Source organism: Triticum aestivum, chromosome 5A, assembly GCF_018294505.1.
Source record: "Triticum aestivum cultivar Chinese Spring chromosome 5A, IWGSC CS RefSeq v2.1, whole genome shotgun sequence".
In the NCBI taxonomy this organism is placed as follows: domain Eukaryota; kingdom Viridiplantae; phylum Streptophyta; class Magnoliopsida; order Poales; family Poaceae; genus Triticum; species Triticum aestivum.
Genome location: NC_057806.1, coordinates 122,464,654 through 122,476,884, shown reverse-complemented (window position 1 = coordinate 122,476,884; position 12,231 = coordinate 122,464,654).

Below are 12,231 nucleotides of genomic sequence, written 5' to 3'. Positions count from 1 at the left end.
CTGTGTGCTTCTCTTCAAGTGCATCCAATCATTTCAACATCTGCAAGATCAATTCAAGCTCTCTCAACGGTGTTTGTTTCATCCTTCCCAAGGTGCCTTTGTTTTCCCACCCTCCCACCCTTGGTTCTTCAAGGACTCGGATTTCTTTATCGAGTATCCATCTTATTGATGTGAAGTCTCTCCATTCTTTTCCGTCAATGTTCTTATCCGTTGATTCTCAGGAAGATGCTAACGAAGCTTCAAGTTCGTCTCTCGTCACTCATATTCTTCTCCGGTGGATTCAATTCAAGCTTTCGGTGTTGATCATATTCGTTTCCTTATTTCAAATGCCTTCTCATACCGGTGCACCTCTTAATCATTCACCTCGCGCTATTCTGTTGTTCCGGAGTGCTCTAGATATCTCGGAGATTCGTGTTTTCACTCTGCATTCGTTCAAGATCTTTCGAGGATGTTCACTCATTCAAGCCATTTATTTCAACCGGTGGAATCTCTCTTTTCAAGCAATCATTCCAATGATGTATCTTTTCAGTGGCCCTAACCCACGGGTCTTTTCCCAGGATCTTACCTGACTCTTCCTATTTTCCTGGAGCTATCCTCAAATTTCTTTTCGAAGTTTGACGTAAGAATGAATTGTCATTAGTCAAATGTCTTTCTCCAAGATCTTTCATTTCTTTTCATCGTTGGTTCAACCTTTAAAATCGTCATTCCGGAGTACCTCAATAATTCTTGGTGGTGTTTCTCATCGTCATTCTCTGCATTTGAAGACCGAAGAAGAGTTTTTCCTCCATTTCTTGCTCCATTCTCTTCAAGATTCGTGGTTCTAGCTTCTTGCCACCCCCTCATAATTATTTTGATTATGAGAATTCTTTTCACCCATCGGAGTAATTCAGGAGACTTTTCAGTTTGTATATCTGAAGGCCATCAATTCAGGATTATTCATTCCAGCTTTCATCTCTCATTCTCCAAATCTAACCGGTGCATCATTCAAGTATATTCTCTAATCAGTTCATGATCTCTTTGTTCTCTTGTATCTAAACTCTCTCATGTATTTTCGTTCATTCTCAATTCTTACGGTGGTTCTTCCAAGATTTTGTCTTCCTTCGTTCATCATATCAATTTATTCGTTGTTTCAACCCAGCCGGTGGTTCATGGAAGACCTTTCCAAGTTGACGCTATATCTATCTTAATACTTTCTACGAGAATAAGTAGTATGTCAAATCTGTTGCTTGTCATCAATTTAATTGATGAAGGATAAGCATAATGTAATTCTTATTCTTGTTTCATCGAGTTTATTCTTTTCCTGCTTTCCGGAGTGGTTCATCATTTCACATTCTCGGTTCGAGATGCGTTATCATTTCTTTCCCGGAGTTCCAAGATCTCTCAATTATTTCATCGCGAAGATCCATCTAATCATTGCAAGGTTTCACCTTGTGTTTTCAACTTCTCTTTCCTTTTTGTTTGATCACCCTTTTGTTACCGGAGTTCTTCATGAAGGTTCTACATGATGGTTCATCAAGGATTTAATTCCTTCTCGAAGTTTTCATCGAGATTCTTTTCTAGGGAGCTCAAGTATTCTTCATCTTGTTATCCGGAGTGCAATTTTTTTTCTTCCGTATAATTGGAGGTGGTATTATGTCATACTTGATAATTTGAGTTCATGTTTCATGATTCACGTGTTGTCAAGGATGAGATATTTTAAATCCATCAATCTCGTCATTCGAATTATCTTGTGTCATGTTTCACCTAAAGCCTTCCATAAGGATTGTTGCTATTATGGTGCTTATAAATGACCCAAGTTCTTCATCTATTCCCCCGGTGATATAAGTTTCTCGTCTCCTTATTCTTATAAATCCAATCAATTCTTTTCGCGTGGGTGGCAGGTTGTCACCTCATAATTTGAGATGTATTCCTTAAGACCATATCAAGCTTATTATTTTCGTTGTTGGTTTTCCAACAACTCCGTTCTAGCATTTGTTGCAAGCGTGCTCTCTTAAGACCTTGTTTCCCTTCATTCACTCCATTCCATTCGTACTTTTGTTCCAGAGGCATTGTGATGTTCCTCTTTTCAACCCATCATCTCGTTTTGTCAAAGATCATGTTCTTTTCATGCCTATCCATTTAACCGGAGTGTTGTGCCCTTTTGCTCAAGTTCTTTTCGCTTTATCACACCTTGTACATCTTGTTTTAACCGGAGTGCTTGCATGTACTTCTTGTCCTTTGCAACCTTTCTCTTGTGCCTTTCAACCTACAGGGCTCTCGTGATGTTCCTTGTTCCTCTTTTCTTAACGGAGTGCTTTCAACTTCGTTCATCCCCGTTGTATTCTTTTCTCGAAATGGCTTAACCTTTTCAAGGTTCTGTGGTTTCACTCGTTTGTCAAAGAAGCAATTAGTTTTACCTTTTCTCTTTCTCTTTTGTTGTTCCTCCGGTGCCATTCTAGATCTCGGGACGAGATCCTCTCGTAGTGGTGGAGTGTTGTAACGCCCAGAGACCGATGTGCCAGGTGTCTTCCTGTTTTTTGATGTTGTTGGCTTGTCATTTGCTTGCGTGTTGCATCTTATCATGTCATCATGTGCATTGCATCATCATGTTTTCAAAACTTGCATTCGTCCGGGTTCTCCGAGTTCTCTCCGTTTTCCGTTCCGAGCCCAGACACACTTGCACGCGCCCGCGGCATGTCCGAAATAGTGTTTTATAAGTGGCCGGAAAATGTTCTCGGAATGGGTTGAAAGTTGGCGTGCGGTCTTATTATAGTGTAGATAGACCGCCTGTCAAGTTTCATCGCATTCGGAGTTCGTTTGATAGCCCAACCGTTAAACTATAGCGGCATTATAGTAGGTCTAACGTCGGACGTTTTCGGTCTCCGGAAACAGATGTCGGGCCCTCTCTCTCTCTCTTCTCTCCCTCGCAGTCTCGCCACAGCCCACCTAGTCCATCCTCCTTCCCCTCTTCGCTTTCGGAGTTGTCCGATGCGACCGCACGGTCCGAAACCCTCTCTGCTCAGTGCATCAAACCTCCTCGCGCTCGTCCGAAATTTGTCCCGGACCCGACCCGGGCAATCGTCACCGTTGGATCCGGATCATCCCCAAATGTCTACAAAACGTCACCGTTTTCTTATTTGGACTTCCTAGCTATTTTATTCGCGATCGTTCAATTGCGATCGGAGGGATGATATACCCCTAAGTCATCCCACCTACTATATATATAGTCTATCCCTAGTCCATTTTGGACAACCCTAATTTTTAGGGATCCTCCCAGCCGCCACCGCCGCACTCATTTCCCACCTCGGGATCCTCTCATTCCCCCTGCACCAACCACCAACCACCAAACCGATCCAATCCATCCCCGACCAACCTCTCCGGCCTCTGCTCGATCCACCCCTTCAGCCGCAGCCACCCGAGCTCGTCTTCTCGCGTCATGACCGCCGACCAAGCCCAGCAGTAGCTCCTCGCGCGTCCCTGCTCCTCGACATTCTCTGCTAGAAGCCGCCTCCCCTCCCGACTCCCATGCGGGTCCAGCACAAAAGGAGAGCAGCTCCTCGAGCCTTCGATCCAGCGGGCAGGTGCCGAGAGCCAACTCACCCTGCCCCGTCAGCTCGTCGCACGGTCTCTGGAGACCTTGTCGCCGGCAAGCCTCGCCGGAGGACCTCCCAGGCCGGATCCCGCCGCCCTGCTCTGTTTTTCGTGGCCATCTCCTTCTCCTCCTTCCTCTAACCTCTCTCTATCTCCAGCCTTGTACAGGGACCCCCATGGCCACCGGATCTGGGTGCCCCGCCGTCGTCCTGCCCGTTTTCGGCCTCCCCTGCCGCTGCCTCGCCCGGATCAGGCGGATCTGGCGAGCTGTTCGCCGCCGCCATCCGCATCGGCTGCCTGCTCGTTCCTCGCTTCAGGGACGAGCCGAGCGCTGCCCTGTTGACCGCCCTTTTCCTTCGCCTACGTGAACCGCAACCACGCCTGGGCCGCATCTCGCGCAAGGCCCAGCCGCGCCCCTTCAACCATCCAGTCCACCAGATCCGGTCCACCTCACCACCGAACGGGCCGAGGCCCATGGTGAGGCCAGCTGCGCGCCTAAGCCGGCCTGCCCGTGAGGCCGCCGCCAACCTCCCTCACTAACTGGGCTTGGCCCATGGTGAGCGCCCAGTCCCCCCAGTTTCAGCCGGCTGTGTTTTTTTTCAGATCTGGGAATTTGTCTATTATTCCAGAGATGACTGTTTTACAGAAAAGTCCCTGTTCTTCATGTATTTAATAACTCACTAACCATGCATCAAATGTAAAAACTTAATATATGAAAGTTGCTTAGAATTTTGTCTAGTTTAATAATTTGCCACTTTCATCTATGTTTAAAATGTTTAAAATGTTGTTTGGTTAAATTTGCTCCTATGCCATGTTAAAATGATTTAATTCATAACTAAATAACCGTAACTCCGAATTTAATAAACTTTATATGTAAATGGGGTAGAAAAATGCCTAGTTTAACATGGTGACTTTACTTTGCATGTTTAACAACTCTAAAATATTGTTTAGGGCAGAACAGTACCAAATCTATAATATGCTCATAAGGAGTTTTCCGGAATTGTGTTCGTTGCTTCCGGCCTCATTTAAACTTGCCTAGATAGGTAGTTTTCTTTGCGTCACCCTCTTGCCATGTTTAACAACATTTAATATTGTTGGGTACATAAACGAGATCGAACTAAATAACTTAAATGTGGTGTTTCGTCAATATGCAACGGAGTTGCATAATGAGCTCCACTTAATTTGTAGGGTTGTTTGTGCACTTTGCCATGCCATGCCTCATTAAACCGGACATGCATCATACTTGTTTGCGCACCGTGCCATGTTCATGTGTTGGTTGTTTACTATGTTGTGTGCTTCTTTCCGGTGTTGCTTCTTCGGGTTGGTTCCGAGAACGTCGCGTTTGTGAGGACCCGTTCGACTACGTCCGTGTGTCTTGTTCATGGACTCGTTCTTCTTCCTTGCGGGATTTCAGGCAAGATGACCATACTCTCAAAATCACTTCTATCTTTGCTTGCTAGTTGCTCGCTCTTTTTCTATGCCTATGTTGCGATACCTACCACTTGCTTATCATGCCTCCCATATTGTTGAACCAAGCCTCTAACCCACCTTGTCCTAGCAAACCGTTGCTTGGCTATGTTACCGCTTTGCTGAGCCCCTCTTATAGCATTGTTAGTTGCAGGTGAAGATTGAAGTTTGTTCCTTATTGGAACATGGAGATGTTGTTCCTTGTTGGAACATGTTTACTTGTTGGGATATCACAATATCTCTTATTTAATTAATGCATCTATATACTTGGTAAAGGGTGGAAGGCTCGGCCTTATGCCTGGTGTTTTGTTCCACTCTTGCCACCCTAGTTTCCGTCACATCGGTGTTATGTTCCTGGATTTTGCATTCCTTACGCGGTTGGGCTATAATGGGAACCCCTTGACATTTTGCCTTGAATAAAACTCCTCCAGCAATGCCCAACATTGGTTTTACCATTCGCCACCTAGCCTTTTCTTTCCCTTGGGTTCTGCAGACTCAAGGGTCATCATTATTTTACCCCCCCGGCCAGTGCTCCTCTGAGTGTTGGTCCAAACTAGAGTCCTGTGCAGCGCCCCCTCGGGGAAACTCGAGGTTTGGTTTTAGCTGTATGGAGCGCTCATCTGAGTGTGCCCTGAGAACAAGATATGTGCAGCTCCTATCGGGATTTGTCGGCACATTCGGGCGGTGTTGCCGGATTTGTTTTAACTTGTCGAAGTTGTCTTGTAGAACCGGGATACCGAGTCTGATCAGAATGTCTCGGGAGAAGGTATATCCTTCATTGACCGTGAGAGCTTGTCATGGGCTAAGTTGGGACACCCCTGCAGGGATTTGAACTTTCGATAGCCGTGCCCGCGGTTATGGGCAGATGGGAATTTGTTAATGTCCGGTTGTAGAAAACCTGAAGTTGACCTTAATTAAAATACATCAACCGCGTGTGTAACCGTGATGGTCTCTTCTCGGTGGAGTCCGGGAAGTGAACACGGTGTTGGAGTAATGCTTGACGTAGGTTGTTCTAGGATCACTTCTTGATCATAGTTTTATCGACCGTGCCTTGCCTTCTCTTCTCGCTCTCATTTGCGTATGTTTAGCCAATAGATATGCTAGTCGCTTGCTGCAGCTCCACCTCATACCTTTTACCCTTCCTATAAGCTTAAATAGTCTTGATCGCGAGGGTGTGAGATTGCTGAGTCCCCGTGACTCACAGATACTTCCAAAACCAGCTTGCAGGTGCCGTTGAATCATGCAGATGACGCAACCAAGATCAAGGAGGAGCTCGATGAAGATTTTGTCTGTTGTGTTGTTTCATTCCTGTTGATCAGTAGTGGAGCCCAGTTGGGGTTGATCGGGGATCTATGTAGCATTTGGGGTAGTCTTCTTTTATTTTGGTTCCGTAGTCGGACCTTGATTGTATTTGGATGATGCAATGCTTTATTCATGTATTGTGTGAAGTGGCGATTGTAAGCCAACTATGTATCTCTTTCCCTTATGTATTACATGGGTTGTGTGAAGATTACCTCACTTGCGACATTGCTTTCAATGCGGTTATGCCTCTAAGTCGTGCTTCGACACGTGGGAGATATAGCCGCATCGAGGGCGTGACACTGGGTGTCTTGGACTAAGTGTCCTTGACTGGGTGTCCGGGACTGTGTGTCCTCGAGTTTAAATGCTCAGCCGCTCCAACCAGATGTACAACTGAGAGAATAGTTGGAACTGGTCTACCAAATCATTGTCTTCATCGAGCTTACTGGTTTTATTTCCTCAACTTTTTCATTTCCTCATAACTGTGCTGTATGTATGTTCATATCTGTGTTTGAAGACTTTGATTGAAGACTTTCTCAATTTCCTTAGTTCAATTTCTTCAGTCTGTTTGTCTTCATCCTGAGTTATCCTGTGATTACGCTTCCTGTACTCTGTGCCTGTCTTCATTTCATCATGATGACTATGCTGTATTCTGTTGTGTTTACTTCTGAGTACTTATTCCACTGCTAGTAGTTCTTCGCTAAGGAATTTCCTCGCCAGCAAATTCCTCAGTGAAGAATTTCATAAAAATCGCCTATTCACCCCCCTCTAGTCGATATAACACACTTTCAATTGGTATCAGAGCAAGGTACTCCCTTGTTCTGTGTGATTTTGTTTTAACCGCCTGGAGTTTTAGTTATGTCGACCGCAGGTATGATCAAGGTCTCTGCTGGGTGTCCTACCTTCGATGGGACAAACTACCCCTACTGGAAGAATAAGATGTGAATGCATCTTGAAGCAATTGATAACGATCTCTGGTATGTTGTGGAAAATGGTGTTCCCTCAGTCACACCTTCTCTGAATGCTGCCGATGTGAAGAGATTCAAGAAACTCGACTCTCAAGCGAAGAATATCATATGTGGCCATCTGAGCAAAGGACAGTATGGTAGAGTGAGTGCTTTAGAAACAGCGAAGCTTATCTGGGACATGTTGTCCAAAGTGAATGAAGGAGTCTCAACTCAGCGTGACTCTCGAGTTGATGTTCTTCGCAATCTCTTCAACCGCTTCAAAAGACTCGACAATGAAAATGCGCAACAAACCTTCGATCGCCTCACTCACATCTCATATGAGCTTCAAGCCCTTGGTGCCACTGACATCACCGACCATGAGGTGGTGAAGAAATTGCTGAGATCGCTTGATTCCTCATTTGACACTCTGGCATTGATGATACAAGAACGTGCTGATACAAGTCACTTGATCCCGCTGATATTCTCGAGAGGCTAAATACTCATGAGTTCCAACTTGCTGAAAAGAGAGATCTCTATGGTTCAAGCTATAGCAGAACACGTGCACTGAAGGCCAAGGCAGTATCTGAGTCCGAAGATGAAGACTCTGGTAGCAGCCTTGGTGATCCTGAAGAACTGAGCCATGATCTGGCTCTGCTCGTGAAGAAGTTCCAAAAGTTCTCAAGACGTGGTCGCCTTGGAAGATCCTCAAGGAGCAATGATTCCTCATCCAGTGACTACAAGAAGAGGCTCTGTCACAAGTGCAAGAAACCTGGACATTTCATTCAAGATTGTCCTCAGTGGGAAAAGGAATCAAAGAAGAAGAAATACAAGGATTACAGTTCTCATGATGCAAAGAAAAAGAAGAAATGCACAAAATCCCCATCATCAAAATCCTCAAAGCCTTCATATCACAAGAAGAGTATCTCCCAGAAGGACAGGGCATTCATTGGCAAGGAAATGGACTCTGAGGCTGAATCTGAAGAAAATGAGGAAGAGGAGTCATCTGAGGAGTCCGAATCCGGAGTGGCGAGCCTAGCTCTCGCTACTGCATTCGTCAGCAAGTCTATCTTCAACACTGAAGAAAATGACCTCACCAACAAGGCTGATGAAGGCGATGATGACTACGCTCCCACCTATTGCTTCATGGCAAAGGGTGCCAAGGATGATCAACCCAAAGCCACTGAGTGGGTCCTTGATAGTGGATGTACAAACCACATGACTGGTGATAAGAATCTATTGATGGATGCTCCATTATCTCCGTCACATCTGAAGCATATCATCTTTGCTGACAAAGGCAAAAGTCAGGTATTGGGTCTAGGTAAGGTTGCGATTACAAAGGATCGACACATGGACAAAGTCATGCTTGTTGAGTCCTTAGGATACAACCTTATGTCCGTCTCAATGCTTTGTGATCTTGATATGGTTGTTGTCTTTGGCAAGTACCGTTGTGTTGTGGTTATGGAAGCTGACAATTCCAAAGTCTTCGAAGGCTTTAGGAGAGGAGACCTGTATATTGTTGATTTCTCTACAGGACCACAGCCAGCCGTGTGCTTACATGCAAAAGCTTCAGAAGGCTGGCTCTGGCATCGACTACTTGGTCACGCAGGCATGAGGAATTTGCATATGCTTGCGAAGAAGAAGCATGTCATTGGCATCGAGAATGTCAAATTCCTCAAGGATCACCTATGCGGAGCCTATGAAGCCGGGAAGATGACCAAGGCCAAGCATCCAGCGAAGACTATCATGACCACCACTCGCCCATTTGAATTGCTTCACATGGATCTCTTTGGTCCTAACCATTATTTTGCTATCTCAAATGAAGCATCTCAATATGGCTTTGTTATTGTTGATGATTATTCTCGTTACACATGGGTACACCTTGTTACTTACAAACATGAAGTGCAGGAAGTCTTCAAACGATTTTCCTCGAGGGCTTCAACCAACTTTGGTGTGAAGATCAAGCACATCAGAAGTGACAATGGCATTGAGTTTAAGAATTCTGGTCTCGATGACTATCTTGATGAACTTGGTATCACTCATGAGTTATCTGCTCCTTACACTCCTCAACAGAATGGCGTCGTGGAGCGCAAGAACAGGACTCTTGCTGAGATGGCTCGCACTATGCTTGATGAATACAAAATGCCTCGTCGTTTCTAGATTGAGGCAATTGATACTGCTTGCCACATCATCAACAAAGTATATCTTCACAAATTCTTCAAAAAGACTGCCTATGAACTCCTCACTGATAAGAAACCCAATATAAGTTATTTCAAAGTCTTCGGTGCTAAATGTTGGATTAGAGATCCTCATCACAACTCAAAATTTGCATCGAAAGCACATGAAGGTTTTATGCTTGGTTACGGAAAGGACTCACACACCTACAGAGTCTTCAACAACATTCTTCACAAAGTTGTTGAAATTGTAGATGTGCGGTTCGATGAAACTAATGGCTCGCAAAGAGAGCACCTACCTACTGTGATAGATGAACCAGCACCTGAGGAAACTATCAAGTTCAAGGCTACTGAGGATGTCATTCCTACTGAAGAATCTGCTGAAGAATTCATTCCAGAACATGAAGAACGTCGAGCTAATGCACCTGAAGAAAATGCTGAAGAAAATGGTGCTGAAGAAAACGCTGATCAAACTCTTCAACAACAACCAGCTCATCCTCGCATTGCAAAAGAAGTGCAAGTTGAAAAGATCATCAATGATATCAAAGTGCCAGGTCCTCTCACACGCTCAAAAGCTTCACATTTGTCTAACTTTTGTGGGCAGTATGCTTTTGTCTCTATTACAGAGCCCACTAAGGTAGATGAAGCATTTCTGGAGCCTGAGTGGATTCAGGCCATGCAAGAAGAATTACATCAGTTCGAGCTTAACAATGTCTGGGAACTGGTTAAACGTCCAGATCCTCGCAAGCACAATATCATCGGCACAAAGTGGATCTACTGCAACAAGCAAGATGAAAATGGCCTTGTGGTGAGGAATAAGGCATGGCTTGTAGCTCAAGGCTACACACAGGTTGGATGAATTGATTTCGATGAAACTTTTGCACCTGTTGCTAGACTTGAGGCTATTCGCATATTACTTGCTTATGCTAACCATCATGATATCACTCTATATCAAATGGATGTGAAAAGTGCATTCCTCAATGGTAAGCTTGAGTAAGAAGTATATGTTGCTCAACCCTGAGGTTTTGAAGATCCAAAAACTCCTGACAAAGTCTTCAGACCCAACAAGGCCCTCTATGGCCTCAAGCAGGCCCCACGGGCTTGGTATGATACTTTGAAGGAACTCTTCATGAAGAAAGGCTTCAAACCCGGTTCACTCGACCCTACTCTTTTCACTAAATCTTATGATGGTGAATTGTTTGTGTGCCAAGTATATGTTGATGATATTATCTTTGGCTGTACTGACCAACGTTATAGTGATGAATTTGCCTATATGATGAGTGAAGAATATCAAATGTCTAGGATGGGAGAGTTGAAATTCTTCTTAGGTCTTCAAATTCGTCAACAACACAATGGCATATTCATATCTCAGGAGAATTACCTCAAGGATGTACTGAGGAAATTTGGCATGCAAGATTGCAAAGGCGTCAAAATTCCTATGCCCACAAATGGCCATCTGTGCACTGATGAAAATGGTATTGACTTCGATCATAAGGTATACCGCTCCATGATAGGTTCCTTATTATACTTATGTGCATCTAGGCCAGATATAATGCTTAGTGTTTGCATGTGTGCCCGATTTCAAGCTGCACCGAAGGAATCACACATAAGGCTGTGAAGCATATTCTTCGATATCTAGCTCACACACCAACACTTGGATTATGGTACCCCAAGGGCTCGGCTTTTGATCTTGTTGGATATTCTGACTCTGACTATGCTGGTGATCGTGTGGATCGCAAGTCAACATCTGGTACATGTCATTTCCTCGGATGATCTTTGGTCTGTTGGTCCTCGAAGAAACAGAACTGCGTATCACTATCTATTGCTGAAGCTGAGTACATTGCCGCTGGTTCTTGCTGTGCCCAATTGCTATGGATGAAGCAAACTCTCAAGGACTACGGCGTCAACATGGAGAATGTACCTCTCTTCTGTGACAATGAGAGTGCCATCAAGATTTCTCACAACCTAGTTCAGCACTCGAAGACAAAGCACATTCAGATTCGTCATCATTTTCTTCGTGATCATGTGTTGAAGGGCGACATTTCTATTGAGCATGTGAAGACTGAAGAATAGCTAGCCGATATCTTCACAAAGCCCTTGGATGAGAAGAGATTTAGCAAGTTGCGGTGTGAGCTAAATATCCTAGAATCTTCAAATGTTCTTTGAAAAGGACACTCATCCTAACACTTATGCAAAATTGATGACTTAGATGTGCAACACATGAAGAAACATTTTTCTTCAATCAATGAAGAATAACACTCTTAGTGTGAAGAAATTAACGAAGAATTTGATTCTCAGAACCCTACGATAATTGTACGCGTTATCTGAAATCATCATTCTTATACGGTGGTTCACGCCACCACCAAAAGTTGAAATTCCTCAAATTATTCATATTCTTCAACTTTGCATAGTCTTCACTGGTTCCGTCGTTTTTCTTCATTGGCTATATATAGGGCTGGACTATTCTGTTACCCTCGCGCCCTATATAGAGGAGGTGATCCGTTTGTCCAAAGCCCACCGGACCTCTTGCATATGGTCAACCCCCGACCTTCTCCATCCCAAGCACACACCGCCTCCACCTTCCCGCGTGCTGCCAGCCACCACCTCCGCCCCCCGTGCCGCCGGACGCCGCCTCCGTCCCCCACCCGCCGGACGCCGCCTCCCTCCCCCATGCCGCCGGACGCCGCCTCTCTCACCAGCCCCGCCGGACGCCGGCGCCACCACGACCACCCTCCCCGATGCGCCATTGCCATGACCACCCTCCCCGACGCGCCATC